This window comes from Sturnira hondurensis, unplaced genomic scaffold (assembly GCF_014824575.4).
Source record: "Sturnira hondurensis isolate 20B ecotype Veracruz unplaced genomic scaffold, ASM1482457v3 Scaffold0008196, whole genome shotgun sequence".
NCBI lineage: Eukaryota > Metazoa > Chordata > Mammalia > Chiroptera > Phyllostomidae > Sturnira > Sturnira hondurensis.
In genome coordinates this window covers 19829569-19849713 of record NW_028080827.1, presented here as the reverse complement: position 1 = coordinate 19849713, position 20145 = coordinate 19829569, and the positions used below count along the sequence as shown (strand labels likewise).

At 44.9% G+C, this 20145-nt stretch overlaps 1 protein-coding gene across 2 annotated transcripts in view; it reads right to left on the bottom strand.

Annotated features, from left to right (window-relative positions):
* Nucleotides 1-20145, bottom strand: part of IQCH (IQ motif containing H) — a 187126-nt gene that overhangs the window by 27870 nt on the left and 139111 nt on the right. The gene's annotated exons all lie outside the window — the stretch shown is intronic.

Here is a 20145-nt window from a genome sequence, read left to right as displayed (position 1 = left end):
TAAAACATGTTCTCGTTTAATATAAGCCGTGCCATGGAAGTGTCTTGTGGAGAAAACATGAAGTATGGTATTTCTGGAGTAGGCTGCAATTAGCAGTAATGCATTTTCACTGTAGGAAGTTGGAAAGGAACACATTTTCATGAAGACTTGATTAAACATTTTTTTCCTTAGAAGGCCTACACGTGCCCCGCTCACCAACTCGGTATGTTAAAATACATAATACATCTGCCCTAGAGTGGACTCCTCTCAAACAAATCTAGCAGCGAGTGACTTGAGTAAGCATTGAATGCAAATGGCATCATTATAAGGATATTAAGAGGTCAAGCTGTCAAGGCCCCTTGCTAAACTGAAGCTAATTTCAGGAGTCATATCCGCACAGCAATGCCCTTTTATAATAGCAAATAAATTACATTCGCAACAATTGTTAAAAACTAACTGCCAAGTATCTGCTGCAGTTGTAAATATCCTATTTGTCAACTTAGATATTTCCTGCTGGATGGCAGGGAATGTAAATCAGACGGGGACAGCTACTTTTCCTTAATAAGAGGGAGCTTGCTATTCTCACTGTGTTAGCCATTTCTTTCAGACCCTCGATCCTGATATTTCAGGGTCCTTGACCACAGGGACATGACTCTAACAAGCCCGATTCTTGTTTATGTTAATGATAGGAATGTTTTGGTGGTAAGGATTTTAATGCCACGGTAGTACCACGTGGGAGAAAGCGTGAGAACCAAGGGGTCTCTGTGCCTGGCCCTCACCGATCGTGCAAACTTGAGGGACTTATTTAAGCTCTCTCCATCTCTGTAGCCTTCAGTGGGAAAGGAGCAAATGATGGTACCTATGGGATTTCAAAAACAAAGTAAAATAAAGGCACATAAAATTGCCTATCCCACGACAAAGTTTGATACAAATATTACTTGTGGTTATTGAATGTTTAAGAGCAGTAGGACCTTAGGAGACACATTCTCCCTGGCCTCTGGAGCTATTAGGTTGCCCCAGGTAACCTGTTCTCCCCATTCAGAATCATGGTGTCCAACCTCAAGTCAACTCAGTCTAGTAAGTGGTTAGGTTTGGGCAAGATTGGTATTACTCTGTCTCCACCGATGATGCTGAGATTGAAAAGCAGTTTGGGGTTTTGCCTAAGATTATAGGGCGCAGGCCAGAGCTCTGGTCTTCTGGAGCCACATACATTTGCTTTCCCAGGCTGCCCTAGCCCCTTGGTTCACAAAGGAAATAGAACACATTTCTTTAAGGCTTTTCCTCAACAGCAGGCTTGCCTGAATTGCTCAGATAATTTTCTGTCTCCATCTGGTTTTTCCATCGCAGACACTGCCTGAGGCATGCTTATTTTGTGTACAGGGGTTCCTATCTCCCCCTCTAGACTGGCAGCCCCTTTGGGAAAGCTGCCGAGTCTTTGTCTTCCCACAGCACCCAGCGTCTGGCCAGGGAAAGGCTCAGACCTCACTGTGAACTCTGGGCAATTGTCAGGAGCAGGGCGGGTCTCCTGAAGCTGGTTTCAGATTCACTGAGCATCTCCTCTGCGGCAGCCCCAGGCTTTCACACGCATCTCACTAATCCTGTTCTCGACCTTGGACTTCAAGTTTCACTTTAGAGCAAGGGTGTCAAACTCATTTTCACTGGGGGCCACATCAACCTCCTGGTTGCCTTCAAAGGGCTGAATGTAATTTCAGGACTGTGTAAGTGTAAGTACTCCTTAACTAGGGGTGAGAAGCTCGGCACTGCTCCGGGTAGAGACCAGGTGCTGGGTGGGATCAAACAAGGTGGAAGGACATATTCGGCCCGAGGGCCTTGTGTTCGCCACCTGTGGCTTGGCGCCTATCCTCCCTCTGCACCGGACATGCCCATCACAGTCCCAGTGAGTGACGAGGGCAGCCTGTACAAAGGCCCTGTGAGTGTGGATGCAGAGAAGTGGATGGATTTTTAAATGTTCAGAAGGGTGCTTTGATATGACTTGCAGGACTTATAATGACTAGCTTGACAGGTTAATTGATTAGATGTGGGGGTGAGAAGAAGCATCGAGGAGGGTTAAGAGCTGGAAAGACCCTTAAAAATCATCTAATACAATCAGTTTACTTTGTAAATGGGGCAACTCTGGGATGAGAAGTGAAGAGATTTGCCCTAGGTTACAGAGCCGGGGAGCGAAGGTGCGGGTGGGAGACCCAGGTGTTTCAGCACCCAGTCATAAATCACTTGTTGATAGTTTGATTGATTGGTGATATTCAAAAATCATTTTGTTAAAAATGGCTAGAATACCAGAGAGACTTACATCAAGGCCGTAAGAAGCATAAGCAACATAAAAATACTCATCTCAGCGTTACTTGTGATGTTGAAAAACTGCAGCCCTCCAGCCTTTGGTATTGGCTAAGAGGGTTACGCCACAGTCAAGTGATGGGATGGTCTAGGGTACTGTTACTAAAGGTAATGATCGTGAATGACTTTTGATGATGTGGGAAGATACCACAAAACTGCAAGAGAAGGATATAAAGTCGTACGGGCAATGTGACTTCAACTTTCCAAAAATAATACTGTGCATAGAGAAGACTAGTTGAGCTTCTAACAAAAGGTTAACAGTCTATCGTTAATTGTAGCAATATTATGACAAGTGCAATCACATGGACCTTCTTGTCTATTCCAGATCAGCACTACGTAACCTGGTAACCAGTAGCCCCTCGTGGCGATTTAGTACTTGGAATACAGCTGGTTCACACTGAGATGTGTTGTAGATGTAAATTACGCATCAGATTTTGAAGATGAGGGAGATAAAAAATGAAATATCTCAGATATAATATTTTATACTGCTTATATGTTCAATGATAATATGTTGGCTATGTTTGATGAAATAATACACATTAACATTATGTTCCTCACTTTTTAAACGGGCTACAGAAAATAAAAATGACACATGTGGTTTACATTCTATTTATGTTGGATTGATCTGCTGGATTCTTCAGCAGGGGCGGGGCCAGGAGGGGGCAGGCGGGGGAGTGGGCGGGGAGCAGTGCTGCAGCCGCCCAGCCCTCCACCGACCCCACTGGCTCTGCATAGGACACGGCACTCACTGCAGCTGCCTGGGGATACCTGGGGTAGGGTGGGCAGAACACTGGGCAGAACACGGGGCAGAAGGCAAATCCAAGACACTGCAGCAGCCTCATCGCTTTTTCAGAGCCAGGCAGAGGCAAACTTGCCCAGAATTGTTCTGTTCCCAGGCTCTGGGCCCTGTTTGGACCACAAGCTTTGGAATGAAACGCTAATAGCTTGCTTCTGCATGGGAAGGTGTGGCCAAGAGGCCCAGTATGGAGCCCTTTTGGCCTTAGGTATTCCAGACAGGTGGAGGCTGCTGGCGCACCCCTGCTGCTTCTGCCTCTTTCCCGTGACAGGCAGGATGGATGAGAGGCAGAGCTTGCAGATGTGGGCAGATGCGTGGAGGCCTATATTTTGTGACTCACTCCAAGTGCAAATAAAGTTCTATAGCAGAGAGTTTCGTCTTGCCAACCTTCTCTTATGGGCGTCAGGGCGGGTATGGGATTGAGAGACTAATTTATAGATCGAATGACATTCATTGGAGACTTACAGAATTTCAGAGCTTTAAGAATCTGTAGATGGCCCTGGCTGGTGTGGCTCAGTGGGTTGAATATTGGCCTGTGAACTGAAAGGTCACCAGTTCGATTCCCAGTCTGGGCACATGCCTGGCTTGTGGGCTGGGCCCCCAGTGGGGGGCTTGTGAGAGGCAACTGATGGCTATTTCTCTCTCACATGGATGTTTCTATCCCTGTCTCTCCCACTCTATTCCCCTCTCGAGAAAAAAATAAAAGAATCTATAGATGTTTTGCAGACCCATCTCTAGGCTTTCTTTCCTCCTCTCCAATTGCCTTCTCCTCATCCTCCTCATTTGGATAAGAGGAAGAACGAGGCTCCAGAAGGGCGAGTGACTTGCTAAAGGCACCAGGGTCTGGGACAAAGAGCTGTGATCCTGAGCAAGTAGCCTCTTTAGCCCACACCGTCCTCGATGAATCACTGGGGATAATAGTGCTGGTGGACCTTTCCTCAGTTGCCTCTGGGCGCATCCAGGAGGTTAAACAGGGAATTGTGAACATTTCTCACTTGTGGAGAATTTTTTAAGGCACCGATTCGCAAACAAAGGCAACCAAGAGATGCCTCACTAAGATGTCACACCGCAGAGGCAGCGGCCGACTGCAGGGTGTGCAGCGCAGCCCGCCCTCCTCAGTGCTTGGTTTGGCCGGGGGAAGCACAGGCCACTTCTCTGACCATGTTCATGTTTTTATTCCTAGTCCCAACCTGGCACGAAGTCTACCAACGGACTGTTTGTTTTTTCTAGAGTGAGACCAAGCCCTCAATCTGACCTGTGGGTCCCCATAGTTCTGCCTAAACTGTAGAGGCCAGGCCACCTGCCCTGTTCCTCTGCTTGCTGGGTGGTGTGGCCACGGCCACAGGTGGGCCGAGGCTCCCTCTGTCCTCACTGGTTTGGCTGCAAACAGAGCCGAGGGCTTATTTCCCACTTACAACTGTGGAGGCCCATTGGGGAGTGTTGAGCAGAGAACCAATGTGATCTAACTGATATTTTTAAAGGTCGCTCTTGTTGTGCTGAGGAGATGAGACCAGGAGGGGTCAAGGAGGGAACCAGGGAGGTCAGCCAGTTAGGGGCTGTTTCGGGAATCTGGGTGGAAGGTGATGGTGGCTGGACTGACATGGTAGTACCAGAGGGTAAGGGACGTGGTGGAGGCAAGTGGCCTCGCTGGGGGAAGAGCACTGGGCTTCAGAGGGAGAGTCGGCCTTGCCCTCCACTGTCCGCGTTGATCTCAACTTCCTTCTCCTCTCCGGGCTTCAGTTTCCATGTCTATTAACAGTCTTTGTTTCTGAGGCTTTGTGAGGAGCAGGGACTACAGGAGACGCTGCGTGAGACTGGCACTGCGGGGTTGGGCAGACTCACAGATCTCTTTGGTCTTCTTTCCTGTGTGACTTCAGAAACAGAATCTGGGGCAGGCCTGAGAATTCCCCTGCTTGGCTCTTGCCTTCAGCACTCTTGCCTGCTTTTCAGAGGCTGGGAGCACAGTGACCGCTTCTCAGATGTTGTTTAAAAACAGGCCCCAGAAACCCTGGCTTTCACTGAGAACATACTTTCTTGATGACACCTTTGCTCACTTTCGTCTTTGAATCACCAGGGAGAATTGAGCTCTCCAGTGCGGTAAATAACGCACCTGATACTTCATTTTAAAGAAGGTGGCACAGTGCACTGCAAGAATTTTAAGTTAATAAAATATTAATGTGATGATGAGATTTGTTAAGAATTGTTGGAATTATGTAAAGAAGTCAATAGGCAGAGGGAATTGCAGCCTCTTGGCATGTTGCCACCTAGTGGCAGCTGCTGGGATGGCCCCGTCTCTCGGAGAGGCAAAGAACTGCTGTTGCCGCTGCCCGGGACAGTCGTCTGGGCCTGGTCAACAGTTGAGATTCAACTGTTGAGATTTGTGCCTTCCCCTCTGTTTTTATTAATCCCACCTACCCTTCTGGGCACGATTTAAATCGCCGCTCCACAACGCTGTGTCTGAGCAACAGAGAGCAACCATTCTCTGCACCATCAGCCCTGGACACCACCTTATATTGGGCCTTTGGCGTCCTAGGGCCAGAGGCACAAAACACCCGTGCCCCGCCACTGAGCACTCAGGGCCCAGTGGTCTGCTATGCCTGGGGTCTCCATGATTTTCAAAGGCTTTCAAAATATTTGGACTCTGAACAAAAAGACTGGGAGGGTTTCAGAACATTCAGAACAAAAAATTACTGGCTCCCAAATAAGAAAACTGCAAAATAACACTGTTTTGAAAAGATCAACCAAATTGACATGTGAGTGAAATACAATACGATTCTCATGCAGTTATGTTTATTCCATGAGAGCGCATTGAATGCATTTGATGTGATGGAGGGCAAAAGAATCTCTCAAACAAAAACAGAGCTCGGAGAGGTCTCAAACAGTCTGTCCTGCAGACCTAAATTGACCTCCATCATCCCCTCGTCCTCATTTATGGCTGAGGACTCTGGGAGGTGAACTGACTCGCTCGCTTCCCTCAATCAGGAGAAGAGCTGGGATCAAAGCCCAACGTTTCCATGACGCCGAGTTACCAGCGTTAATAGGCCGATTCCTTTGTAGTGCCAGAAGTTTCCCTGTGACTTTGGGAATTTTTTCAGGATTTGCAGGAATTATGTTCAAAATTAATTTGAGGATACAAAATGGAGAATATTGACATTAAACCTCCATCATCAACAGCTGCCTTTGTTTTTCACTGTTGCAAAAAAACAAAATCACAAATCTTTTCATATACCCTTGCCTTCTTGGCTTCCTTTTCCAAGTTTCTCCTACTTCCTCTGTAAACTTATCATTCCCCCCTCTATTACTCTTAAGATTGATGGCCTAACTGATATTATTTTTATTCTGAATGTACAGAATTAGTCGCTTTTTATTTTTAAGTATTTCTTTTTTATTAAGAATTTTGGGAAGCCTGTTTTTAAAAACTCTGACATTAAGCACTAAACTACAATGGCCAGGAAAACCCGACCTTTGTAACCTGCTGCAGGTTTTCAGGACCAGCGATTGTATACGCTCCTTCCACGGCAATCCAGCGGTTCAGTGTACCAATCCCACGCTGCAGAAACCCTCCTTCTTTAACTTTCACGCTGTAAAGGTCAGGGCTGGTGAATGTTGGCTTAGAAGTGATCCTTCAAAGTTACCACAAATAATCTCTAAATGGCTCTTTTGGTGAATTTACAAGCTCTTGTTCTGTAGTTCCAACAGGGAGGGTTCCTGGGCCTAGACCTCGTGGGTGTGGAAGACTGCTGTGCAAAGCTGGTGGGGGTGGGCACACTGCACCAGTCCTGTCAGTGCAAGGAGTCGGCACAGTGTTCACCTTTCCTTCTGTTTCCTCAGCAGCTCTGTTAAGTCATATATACATATAAATATATCTGATATACATATATATGTATATACAGGGTCCAACCGAAGGAACGCCTGCTTGAGTGTAGTTGGTAGGATATGGGTGTAATAATTTATAGTTTTAATTTGAACATTTCATCCAAAATGTCATATGGTGTGCTTGAGTGTGATATTGTTGTGTTACAGAGTTACATGCTTGTGATTTTGTAATAAAAAAGGATGTTATTTATGCTGTAACCTGTGTGTGTGTGTGTGTGTGTGTGTTTTTGAAGAACTACCTGTGTTGCAGAGTGTGTACACAAGAAAAATGGAATGTCAGCGCTATGGCCTTGGAGTTGTTCTAGTCTAGACCCTCACACTCTGGCTATGAGGCTCAGGAAGGAAAGAGGCCTGGTCAGGAGCAGAGCTCAGAGCTCAGAGCTCACAATTTCAAGTCCAAGCCAAGTTTGCTTACATTTAGAAACTCCTAGACAGGAGAATCAGACCCCAAACTGGGACTTCTCTTACTTGCCTCTGCGTCTCGCACAGTGTCTGGCACGGTGCTCCCGCCTCATGTAAGTGTGCATGGTCCATCTGTGTTGGGTGATTCAATGAAAAAACCCAGGATGAAAAAGTGTTTCCCTTGAAAAGATGGACAGGAGAGACCCCACTTCAAACCACAAGGATGGCTGAAATAAAAACGACGGCAATAAGTGTTGCCAAGATATGAAGAAACTGGAATCCTCGTACATTGATAGTAAGATTGTACAATGGTGTAGCCACTTTAAAAAACAACAGATTTTGGCAATTCCTCAAAAAGTTCAACTTTCAACTACCATGTAACCCTCAATTCTACTCCTAGGTATATAACCAGGAAAAATGAAAACATGTACACACAAAACTTTTACATGAATGTTCATAACATTATAATAGTCAAAAAATGGAAGCAACCCAAATGTCCATCAACTGATCAATAGGTAAAAGAAATGTGGGCTAGCCACACAATGGAATATGATTCAGCCGTCAAAAGGAACGGAACATTGATTCATGTTACAGCATGTTAAACCTTGAAAACATTATGTTAGGTGAAAGAAGCCAGTCACAGAAGACCACCTACTGGGTGGCCCCCTTTATGTAAAATGTTCAGAGTAGGGAAACCCACGGAGACAGAAAATGGTTTCCCCTGGCTGGGGAACAGCGTGTGGGGGATGATTCGTAACAGGGTCAGACCTTTTTGTGTGTAAGGGACATGGTCTAAAATTAGATACTGGTGATGGTGTGTGATTCTGTGACTATACTGAAAAGCACAGCGGTGTATACTTCAGGGTGAATTTTGTGGCTTGTGATATCTCAGTAAAGGTGTTATACACACACTCACACACATTCCAGTTTCTTGGAGGCCCACTTTTGGAAGGACACCTACCCAATTTGTATGGGCCCTTGTTTGTACTACTCAAGGGTGAATAATGACTAAATGAGGGAGTCTGTGATACACCACCTTCCAAACTGCCCTCTGAATTTGAAATTTTTTCTTTCTTTTTTTTTAAGGTTTTGTTTATTTACCTTCAGGGAGAAGGTAAAGGAGATAGAAAGAGAGGGAGAGAAACATTGATGTACAAGAGAAATGTTAACTGGTTGCCTCTCACATACCCCATACTGCGGACCTGGCCTCCAACTCAGGCCTGTGCCCTGACCGGGGATTGAACTGGTGACCATTCAGTTTGTGGGACAATGTCCAACCCACTGAGCCACACCAGTCAGGGCTGCCCTCTGAATTTATTCTAGTCATTCTTCAAGCCTATACCTGAAAAAAGCATTTCCATATGTGGGTAAAAAATACCTGTTACCTACACTAAAGCACACCAGTGCCCAGCAAGGGTTAATACCCAGGGCCCAGTACGCAGTCGTGGGCCGAAAGGGTTAATGGGCTGGCACCTGCCAAAGAGACTCAATGAGCCCCAAGGACACAGTGTCCCAGTGTCCCTTTTCTAAGAGCTGCTATACTTCACCCTACTTCCCTGCACAGGCTTTCATTTCATATCAGCCCCTGGACTGAGGGAGGCTGGGCCCGGCCACATCAGAAAGGCAGCCAGGCTGGTCAGTGGGCACGCGGCACAGAAAGCTCTGTCTTGGGCATGTCCACTTCTTCCCTCCTGTTGCTCCTTCCAGCTCTTTGGCTGTGAGCCCCTGCCCCCAGCCCTTGCTCCCCACAGGGACACTTCCTCATCCCCATGGTGTTAATCCTGTAATCCAATCAATCCGGACTCCTTTGCAGATGGTAGAGGGCTGTTTACGGTACTGAAACCTTTTGGAGTTGGTTATCTGAGACACAAATCTGGGCCCCAAGACTTTGCCCTCATTGTCTGTGGACTCTGGCATTTGAAACATTCAGCACCCAATGAAGCCAATACGCTTTCTTTTTTCTAAATATCAGCAATATTTAGAAAGCTGCTGATTTGACTGCCCGGAGGCCAGACCCTAGGTGGGAGACTTGTGGAGGGAAAGGGGAAGGAAAATTAATGTATATTAAGGGCCTATTATGCACACAACACTCTGGTATTTTCCTATGTGCCCTGACAGCCTTGTGAGGTAGAGAGTAACACCCTCATTTTGTAGAAGTGGGAGTGGAGGCTCAGAGGACCCAGAAGTGTGCCCAAGTTCCACGGCTAAGTGGCAGGGTTTCGATTAGGATGCAGCTGCGTCTGACTCTGAAGTCCGGGTTTTCTCTCCCAAGCTTGACCTTGGAGATTACTCTTCACCTGGGAAGGGAATCAGCTGCCAGGTGGAATGTGAGTGAGCCTTGTGAGGCTGGCAGTCACACCTGGAAGCTCCACCAGTTGCTCAACGGTCTGAAGCTGAGGAAGGCCTGTGATTTACTGTGGGACTTTGGGCAAGTCACTTAACACCTTTCTGCCTCAACTCCCCCTTGTCTGTAAAGCACTTTGAGAGCCTACAATACAGGAGCTGTATAAGGGCAAAGAAATACTTCCTTTCAGTGAAGGCAAAAGCCAAGGTTCCTCTGTGATCAATAAAAGTCCTGGTACCTTCCAGAAATGTACGGGAGAGCTTTAGGGCCCTGGGAGAATGCAATTGAGTGGCTGCCCGCAGAAAACCACCGTAGCTTCACCTGAGTGGGTGTGGGCTGTGCCGCGCTGCTAGGCCTCTGCTCCTCTGCGCCTCACCCCCTAGCTGCCTCCCACGGCTGACGCCCTCCTGTACCATCCGTCCCCAGGTTCAATTCTAGCAGATGAAAGAAATGGCGTTAAGGGGAATATTTCCTTTCTTCCGCCCTCCTCAAAAGAACGCAGGAGAAGGCCCGCAAGTCATAGCAGGTAAGTGTACATTCTTAGTTCTCGTTCTACCTGTCTTTGATAATCATTTTATACAGAGCACCCAAAGCCATTTATAGAAAAGAATTGTGAAAGGATTTCATTATTTTCTTCATCAACAAGTGAATAAAAAGTTTCAAAATACATTGTTTTCTCCCCGCTCACATCTGAGAGAGCGTATCCTTTGGTATACCACACGTATGGTATACCACACGTCTTTAATATATATGTATGAAAGCTTATAGCTATTTCTCTGAAGAGTGTCTTCTTTATATTTGCCTCCACTGAGATGCCCTCTTGTCCTGTGCACTTCTATTTAAGGAAGGTAGGGCATTTGGTGGCTGCCGCCTGGGTCCAAAAACTCAAAACCTGTTTTTCCAGTTCAGGGAAGAAGAGCTTCCATCCAGGCGCCCCCGGCGGTGGTCAGTGCCAACCTCAGGAAAGTCTGCGCTCTTATTGGAGCCAACTGTGACCTTTTTCTCCACACCCTTTTCCTTTGTATTTCCTGCCTGTGTTCTCCTTATGGGAGGTGAATTTTGTCCTTTTATTTGGGTTTGGATTTGATATTGGTTCCTGGCTTTGCTTGATCAAGTCTCAGTGGGTAGATTTGGTATAACTTACATACTGAGACATTTGTGGAAATGTCTCAAAAGGAAAACTGGAAACAATTAAAAACGGACTTCGACAGGTAGGTGCTCTCGATTGGACTAGCAATTTGGCCTGATGGGGAAGACCGACTCCCTGAAGAAGGGAAGCGTTTCGTGTATGTGTTTATAAGGGCTTGGAACAACAGGCAGCGTACTGGAGCTCATGTTTAAGGAAGTAAAATGTATGTTTAAAGAAATTGTATACAGTTCCATTTATGGAAAAGATTCATGTAACTTTATAAAGGTTTTCGGGGATTTTAAGGGATTTTAAGTGCTGTTTTAGACTGTACTAGTAGCAGATGTTCAACGGCGTGTTTAAGGTTTTGTTTTACTGAAAAGGCGATGGATGACTTGATATTTTCTTTTTAAAAAATCATACCAAAGCCACTACATTTTAAGTATAGCTCAAATTCCTTATTTCTGACAAGCATAAAAGATATAAAATAACATAAAGGCTCCTAAAGATAAATATTGCTATAGTAGAGCTGGAAGGTTTTGTTTGCTCGCTGTTTCCCTCAGAATTCCAGTCTTTTGTGTCATTTCTTGTGCTTTTTCTATGAAGACAGATGGTGTCAGTAATTGCCTATATATTTAATTAAGTTAAAAAGCTACATAGTAAGGTTTTGGCAAAAAGCAGAAAATTCCGGGCTATGAGCAAGGAAAGTAAAAGGAAACGGACTGATAGCCTAAGACACTGTTCCTCACCGGGTACACATGCTGATGTCCATGTGTGTTGGAATGTGAGACTGGGTTTCATTAATCTAATGGCAAGAACAAAGGCATTTATTCTGGAAGGTAAAGCCCAAACTAGAAATCTAGATGGCAGTTCTCCGACACTGTTGACCAGCTAGATGGGAACGACTGCCCATTGTCCACACCACCTCCAACTGCGGCCCAGTACCGAGTGGTTATTCTGAATTCCTCCGACTGTCAGGGTTTTTTTTTGTTGTTGTTGTTTGTTTTGTTTTGTTTTTGCCTGGGATTTTTCACCTAGCAGGCTAATTACTGTGAAATTATTATGGAGGAAAAAAGCAGTAGCTACGTGTAGAAAGTGGTTTGGAAAACTGAGTGAACCATTCTCGTGGAGTCTGTTTTCAATGTTCCCGTCCCATGAATCCACCTTCTGGCTCAACGGCAATATGGCGCTCCCAGCTGCGGCGCCGCAGCTGGGCCTGCTCGCTGCAGCTCTTAAGGCTTAAAAATGGCTACCACAACACTGATTTTATTCCATTTCGCTTAGTCATTAACATTTAATGATTACCTTATGTGCTGAGCACACGGATGGAATATATTAAAAAAAATAGGAGATGGGTTTTCTGGCTTTAAGCTGTTCAACTCAATTCAACAAGCATATTGACGCTCTACAAGAGAAACGTACATTTTCTTTGGCGATGGTCCTTGAGGAGGAGGGAGCGACTTGCAAAGCGTGTCACCATCAATTCAGTGCAGCACCACAGGGAGTTTCTGCCGGGAGAGGGGGAGCGGGCTCGGCAGCCAGCGTGGCTTGAACCCTGTCGTGGTCTGCACCCTGGATTTGCCACTTAGTAACTGTGTGACCTTGAACATGTCACCCTAGCCTCAGTCCTCATCTATAAAGTAGGGATGATAATTCCCGCTTCTCAGGGTGTGAGGATTAGGAATATTACATGTAAAATGCACACCAGAGTGCCTGGCACTTGATAGAAGTTCAATATATTGTTAGTGTTATCATTAATAATTGCTCTGGCCATCGATGGCACACTGTAGCCCTGAGACGCTGGGGCATGAAGGCAGTGGTGGGGGTGGGATTGATTCAGCCGGGTACCACACGAGGAGCTGGGTTGTGAGACATGTTGTGAAAGATGGGAAGTGGTGTACCGGCAGGAAAGAGAGGCCAGGCAGGCTGCTGGAATGAAGATGCTCGTGGAAGGCAGGAGGAGAATGCATTTACTGAACGTGGGAGTCACCAAGCACATGAGCTTGCTTGGCCTAGAGAGCACTTTGGATACGACCGATGGAAAAGGGAGCCGTGCTGCATGACCGGCAGGGAGGGGGCAGTGCAGGGCTGTTTGAAGAAGTAGGTGAGCCTAGCAGGGTGTCCAACCCTTTGGCATCTCTGGGCCACACTGGAAGGAGAAGAGTTGTCTTGGGCCACATATTAAATACATTGCGACATGTAATCACAACAAAAACTCTTAATGTTTTAAGTAAATTCACAATTTTGTGTTGGGCTGCATTCACAGCCATCCTGGGCCACATGCGGCCCGCGGGCTGTGGGTTGGACACCCCTGGGAGCAAACTACCTTTCACTTTGTCTCTCGAACAGGTAAAATAAGCTAAAATGGGTGTTAAGGACAATGTTGCAAGGTGATTTTTTTTTAGGCTTTAAACTTTACCTTTTAAAATATAATTAATCTTTTTTTAAGTTGTATTTCTTAATTACAGGTGACATGCAATATTATTTTCTATTAGTTTCAGGTGTACAGCATAGTGTTCAGACAATTATGTCATTTATGAGGTGTTCTACCCAATAACTGTAGCACCCACCTGGTACCACACAGAGTTATTATGCTGTTATTCACCGAATTCCCTGTGCTGTACTTTGCATTCCGTAACTGTTTTGTAACTACCAATTTGTACTTATCAATTCTTCCACCTTTTTCACCCAATCCCCCAACACCCTCCCATCTGGCAAACTTCTTTGTTCTCTGTTACCTATGAGTTTGTTTCTGTTGCTTGTTCTTTAGATTCCACACATAAGTGAAATCGTGTGGTATTTGTCTTTCTCTGTCTGACATATTTTACTTAGTATAAGACCTTCTCAGGCTACCCATGCTGTTGCAAATGGCAAAACTTCATTCTTTTTCACGGCCAGGCAATGTTTTACTGTGTATATGTACCGTGTCTTCTTCATTCCCTTGTCTATGGATGGACACTTGAGTTGCTGCAAGGCAAAATTTATCACACAACAACAGGCGACAGCTGGAAGTAGGGAAGGCCACTCAGCTTTGTGTTTGTGATACTTGGGGACAAGCTGTCAATACACGTGTATGGAGAACCTTCTGGTCTTTCTTAGCATCAGCAGGGAGCCTTTCCATTTCCCCCCACCCCGCTGCTGCCCCGTGTCCCGCGGAACTGTGGCGCCTCCCGAGGAGCACAGGATGTGGCGGGAGGGCCCAGATTCGCTCATTGTGAGATCTCTCAGTGCAGAGAGAAGTGCCAGCATTTCGCTCAAAAGGAAGCGAGGGTCTCCATGACGACAGTGGGCATCTGAGGTCCTGGGTGAGATGACTGGGTGGGTCTACTGGATACATGGACCAATCACAGCTCTACCCAAGAGTTGAGGTTTAGGTTTGTGTTCAGTTTGCTCAAAGTCGAAGTTTATAACATAGGGGGTTTATCAAATATTTAAGGACAGTCCCATATGGTAATATTTTATATAAGAAAAGTTGGCCACTAGATTACCTGCACTGTCGGTATTAAGAGACAAGATTGTAATTGTCACGGTAAAATTTATTGTCATCCTTGCCTTAGTGTTTGTTGTAGAAGTCATTATCACCACCATCATCATCATTATTTCTCGTATATTATAGGTCTGTTTCATTGACACAAAGATGCAGACCTTTTAAAGGGCAGGTCTTTTACTTCAGTGCTTCAAAACCCTTTGGGATCTATTTTTACTATACTAGGTATTAACTTGTGATTAACAATGTGCCTATTTTCATTTAAAAACACTGAATAATAGTCACTTCTGTTCATATCAAAGGCTCATTACATTTTAATTTAGATATACAAGGTTAACTTTCTTATATATAAATAAAATACCTTCCTTAAAGAGAGAAGGTAAATCTCATTGAGCACCCTTAGGTAGTACCTTGTATATCTTGAAAACAGAGATAGGGAGATCTTGCAAATGCGAGTACTAGAGGGGGGGACTCAGAGAGAAATGTGCATTTATTCATTTAATACATATTTATTGTGGGCCTATTATATGCGAGACATGGTGGTAGGTGCTGCGGACACAGCAATGAATAAGGAAGAACGGCAATATTTCTGTGGACCTTGGTTTTCCACTCTCTGAAATAAACATATTCATTTTTGATGCTCATATATCACTTTATGATGATAAAAATGCTCACTGACTTTTAAAACCAATGCTAATTCAATTCAGATCCATTCACAGTTTGAGAACCTGCTGAGGGCTCGGTGACAGATTTCCATGTGATTATGCCGTTTGATTTAATAAGAACAGCACCTTGTATCTGCTCAGCCTCTCAGAACATCCTGTGGGAAGGAGGGTGGGAAGTCGCCATTTGTCAACGAAGAAACCCGGCCCAGAGGGTTGTGAAGAAGCATCACACCTGGCAAGTGGGGAGACTGGGGCCAGGCCCCATTACCCATCCTGGTGAAACTATTTTCAGCTCTCTCCCTTTTTTTTTTTTCAATTCTAGGCTGATATATTTGTATTGGTAACTCTCAGAAACAGTTTTCAGAATGTATGGGATATTCTGTGATACTCATGGGGGGTCTCCATTTTTGTCTTTCCTCACAGTTTAGACTTTGTAACAAGTCTCATTTCCTTTTGTATCCAGGAAGGGCCATCCTTGCTGGTTGCCTGCTGATGTTTTCCATCTAAACTCTTTTCTTAAAGATTGGATTTTCTTTCCTTTTTTTCTTTTAAAGGTAGTAGTATCAGTGCTCAGCAGAGATAGCGTTATTTCAAAAAGCTCAAAATTATCTAAAAACAAGAAGTTTTTAGTCTGAGAATTTTAATGGAAGTCACGTTTGCCAACATGCTTGTCTAGTGATTTTATACACAGAAAGGGAGCTGGGGAACGATATGTCAGTGCACATTTACAGGAGATAGATCAGATGTGATATTTGCAAGGCTTGGAGCATCATTTTATCCACGTGTGATTCGTTCTTCTCTACCACCGCCTGTCTCAGCATCTTCATCCCTCCTTCTCACCCTCCTTCAGCCCTAATGGCCTCGCAGCTCAAATCCCACCTACTCCATAAAAACCTTTCTTGATTATTCCAAACAGAAGGCAGGTAAACTAGCATTACCTTTTTGATATCCCTTTTTATTGTTCTATGTAGTTGTCACTGAACTTCTTGTAATTCACTCTTTTGGTCTGTCTCCCCAGATAGATTGTGAACTCCCTAAGGGCAGGCACCTCTACTCTTGCATCCTTGCAGCCTCTCTGGCACCTTCCATAGTGGCTTGTACATAGTAGGTGCTCAATAAACACTTGTTCTTTCTTTTAGAATTTCTCACAAGTGAATAAGTAAGCTCAACAGATCTGGCTCTTCTAGAATTTTCAAAAGCCCATCAACCAACTGGCTGTCACATGGCTGTCACTGTGTTAGACATCACGACGGGGTTAAAAAACATTGCAAAGTGCAGTGCTCTCTGGAGGGTTTAGAAATCTCACGGAGGTGATATTTTTGCCTACGAGCCGACAAGAAGACAAAACAATTGGGTGCGTGTATATCAAAAGAAATTGGGTGAAAGGTGTGAAGTGAGCTGCCTGATGACAGGCCTGTCTGCTCTAATTGCTGTTCCCTCAGTACCTAGTGTGGGGTGGACAGCCCTTGGGAGGTGCTTGCTCAGTGAGCATGCAGTCCGTGCTCGAGGCCTTCGGGAGGTGTGTCAGGGCCCTCCCGGAACCACTAGGTGCCGCCGTCCGGGACAGGCTGGGTTTGGAAACAGGGGTACTGCTCTTTGTCTAAGGACTGGATCCCCTCACGGTGACATAGGGCAGAGCCCCTCCCATCACGTGGGAAGTCGCCTCTCCAACATGGCGGCCTTGTAGTTCCACATATCTGCATGGAGTCAGCCCATCCCCAGGGTACAGGAATCTTGGACACAGGTGCACCGCCACCAGGAGTGGTTTTGTGCTCTGCTCCGACCAGCTCCCTTTCCCAGGACTGGCCCTTTTCCTCACGTTCCCAGGTGACCCCAGGTTCTGCCTGATGATCCCAATATTTCAACCCTACATTTCCAAACTGTTCCTCCATTCTGCCACCCTAGGACCTCACTCTCACCTCCTCAAGTCTGGACAGGATTATCTGCCCTCTTGTCTGGAGCTGATTCCTAATTGTGGGTCCGTCCTGAGTGCACCACTGTTGTTTTATCCGCCTGTCTTTGGGTCCGGGTTCCCTCTCCCCATGCCAGCATGGCCAGTGACAGGGCCCAGCTGGGGCAGAGAGCAAGAATTGGAGATGCATGCAGTCACCTCAGCTCTCTGCCTCCCATGTCTGCTGCAAGACGCGTTTGTGTGTAAGGTCATGTACGTGAAAGTGCTTTGTAATTCATAACATTCTATACACATTTATCATCTTCACTACTCAATTTTTCCCGATTATGAATACAATGCATGCTTACTTTTGAAAATACAAACGCAGAAAGCACAAAAAACTGTCATGGTAACAACTTGCCATAAAGTTAGAGGCTTAAAAGTTCAGAGATCGGAACTAACATCCAGGTGTCAGCGGGGCTTCCTCCCCCACAGAGACTTTGCAGGAGACTGTCTCCTCGAAGTCCAGCTTCTCAAAGCTGTCTGCTCTCATTAGCTCACAGCCACTGCCCCCATCTGCAAAGCCAGCAGGACCCTTGTAAGAACACTGCCCCTCCTCCCTACAACCCAAGATAATCTCCTCGTCTCCTCATCTCAACAGCCTCAATCACACAGGGCACACCATTTATGGCAGCATTCACAGGTTTCAGGGATTTGGGCACAGGCATCCTGTGCCTGGGAGCAGGCTCACTCTGCCTACCACACCCTCAGTCCTCCAGTCCACAAGTAACGGTTCGTTACATCTTCTATTTCTTTAGTTTCTTTCTGCTTTGCATATATTTTTCTTTTTATAAAACTGTCATATTTTATATATTGTTTTGTTATCAGTGTTTTATCCTTCCACTATTCTTTTTTCCGTTAATCCTCACCTGAGGATATGTTTATTGATTTTAGAGAGAGAGGGAGAAGGGAGTGACAGACAGAGAGAGAGAGAAAAACACTGATGTGAGAGAGAAACATCAATGGGTTGCCTCCCGGACACACCTCGACCAGGGATGGAAGCCACGGCCTTTTGGTGAATGGGATGACGCTCCAACCACCTGAGCCACCTGGCCAGGGCTCCAGTATTTTATAAACAATTTCCTATTAGATATTCTTTAAAAATTTGATTTTTACTGTTCTCATAGCATTGACTTCTATTGGTCTGTTATAACTTGCTTAACAAATTTTCTACTATTGGAATTTGGGCTATTTAAAAATTTTTACTATCCTTAATAATGTTGTGATTAATATACATGTACACAATTTTTTTGTGATTAGTTCCTTGTAATATTTCTAAAAAGTACATTCTTACTAGTATTAGGTGTTGAATGTAAAAAATACTATGAAAATATCATTGCAATAGCTAATTTTTGAACTGGAAGGTTCTTCAAAAGTCAGATAAGCTGGCCTACTCACTTCCCAGCAGAGAACACTGAATGTGAGAAAGGAAGTGATGAGCTCAAGGTAATACAGTACTTCAGGAAAAACGCTGGAGCGGACTATTTGAAACATTAGTATGATAAAGAGCATCACAAATGAAATGCCAGGGCTCAGTATCAAAGCACAGGGGCGTGGGGCTGGGGCACCCCTGTTGACAGGAGAAGGAGACAGCTGGATTGGCTGGCAGATGGGTTGGGTACACTGAACAAAAAAATGCATTGAGTGAGTAAGTAAGTATATTGAGGAAAAGAGACTCAGGTTTATAACTGTTGGAGAAGGTACTTCTTTTTAAGCCTGGAAAAAGGGAAGTCTAGAATCTTGAGGTATTAGACTGGAGTTAGAGATATGGGTGGGAATGCATGGTTTTAAAATACACACACGGACACAGGCTTGTCAAATTAAGATCGGCACAGTTTTAAAGCTATAGCACTGGTAACACCTAGAATAATAAAAACAGAGGATGAGCCCTGGCTGGTGTAGCTCAGTGGATTGAGCGCGGGCCTGCGAATCATACTATCACGGTTCGATTCCCAGTCAGGGCACATGCCTGGGTTGCCGGCCAGTTTCTGGCAGGGGCCAGTTCTCTGCAGGGGATGCACGAGAGGCAATCATACATTGATGTTTCCTTTCTCTCTCCTTCCCTTCCCCTCTAAAGATAAATAAATAAAATATTAAAAAAAAACAGAGGATGAAATAAATAGGAAAAATGTATATACACTGACAGATACAGAAATGGTCATAGAAGCATATATACGCTTGTGTGTATTGTATGTGTATGTGTGTGTATATACATATTTCTTGCTCTGTCCACAGAGAGACCAGAAGCAATGACCCTCCAGCAGCAAGAGCTCAGATCCTAACCCCACCTCCCACCAAATGGACTCAGGCTCCTAGGCTGGTCCTATGTCTGGATCAGGGCCAGTGTCAAGTGAACCTGAAACAGCTCATTGTGCTAGAAAGTAAGACAAAGCTCAAGGTGTAGTGGGAACACCCGTCACGTACACAAGAGCCACTCTGAAGGGTCCCCCACTGGCTAACTCTGGCACAATTTGAACATCAAAATAATAACGTATGTAATATAATTGACTAAAGAGGGTAGAAACTAAGGAGTTCAAACTGGTATAAATACATACAGGCACACACACATCCATCCGTGCACACAGACTTATACACACATATGTTCACATGTGCATATACACATAAGTGAAAGATGGAGAAGAAAAAACTCTTCCTTGCAGTGGATTGCCAATGTGCAAATGTGGAGAGAATGATGGAAATAGAAAATGGACATAAGCCAGCAACTTTCAACCTTTTTCATCTTATGGTACACATACACTAATTATTAAATTCTATGAAATAATAAAAAATATCTGATTTGATAAAAATAAACTTATTTTTCACAACATGTGGCTATTGTTATATTAGCGGCTGTCATTTTTTTTACTTGACAATCTAAGGGAAAAGAGGTCAGTGCTCCTGACTAGTCAGTGTTACATGTTTTAAAAATTCTTGCAGCACACCAGTTGGAAATCACTGATTTACACAATGGAATACTACTCAGCCATTAAAAAGAAGGAAAACCAATTGGGTGTGTGTATATATCTTATCTTTTGTGACAGCATGGATGGACCTGAAGAGCATTATGCTCAGTGAAACAAGCCAGTCAGAGAAAAACAAATATCATGTGTGGAATCTAATGAACAAAATAAACTAACAAATGAACTAGAAAGAGACTGAGAGAACTA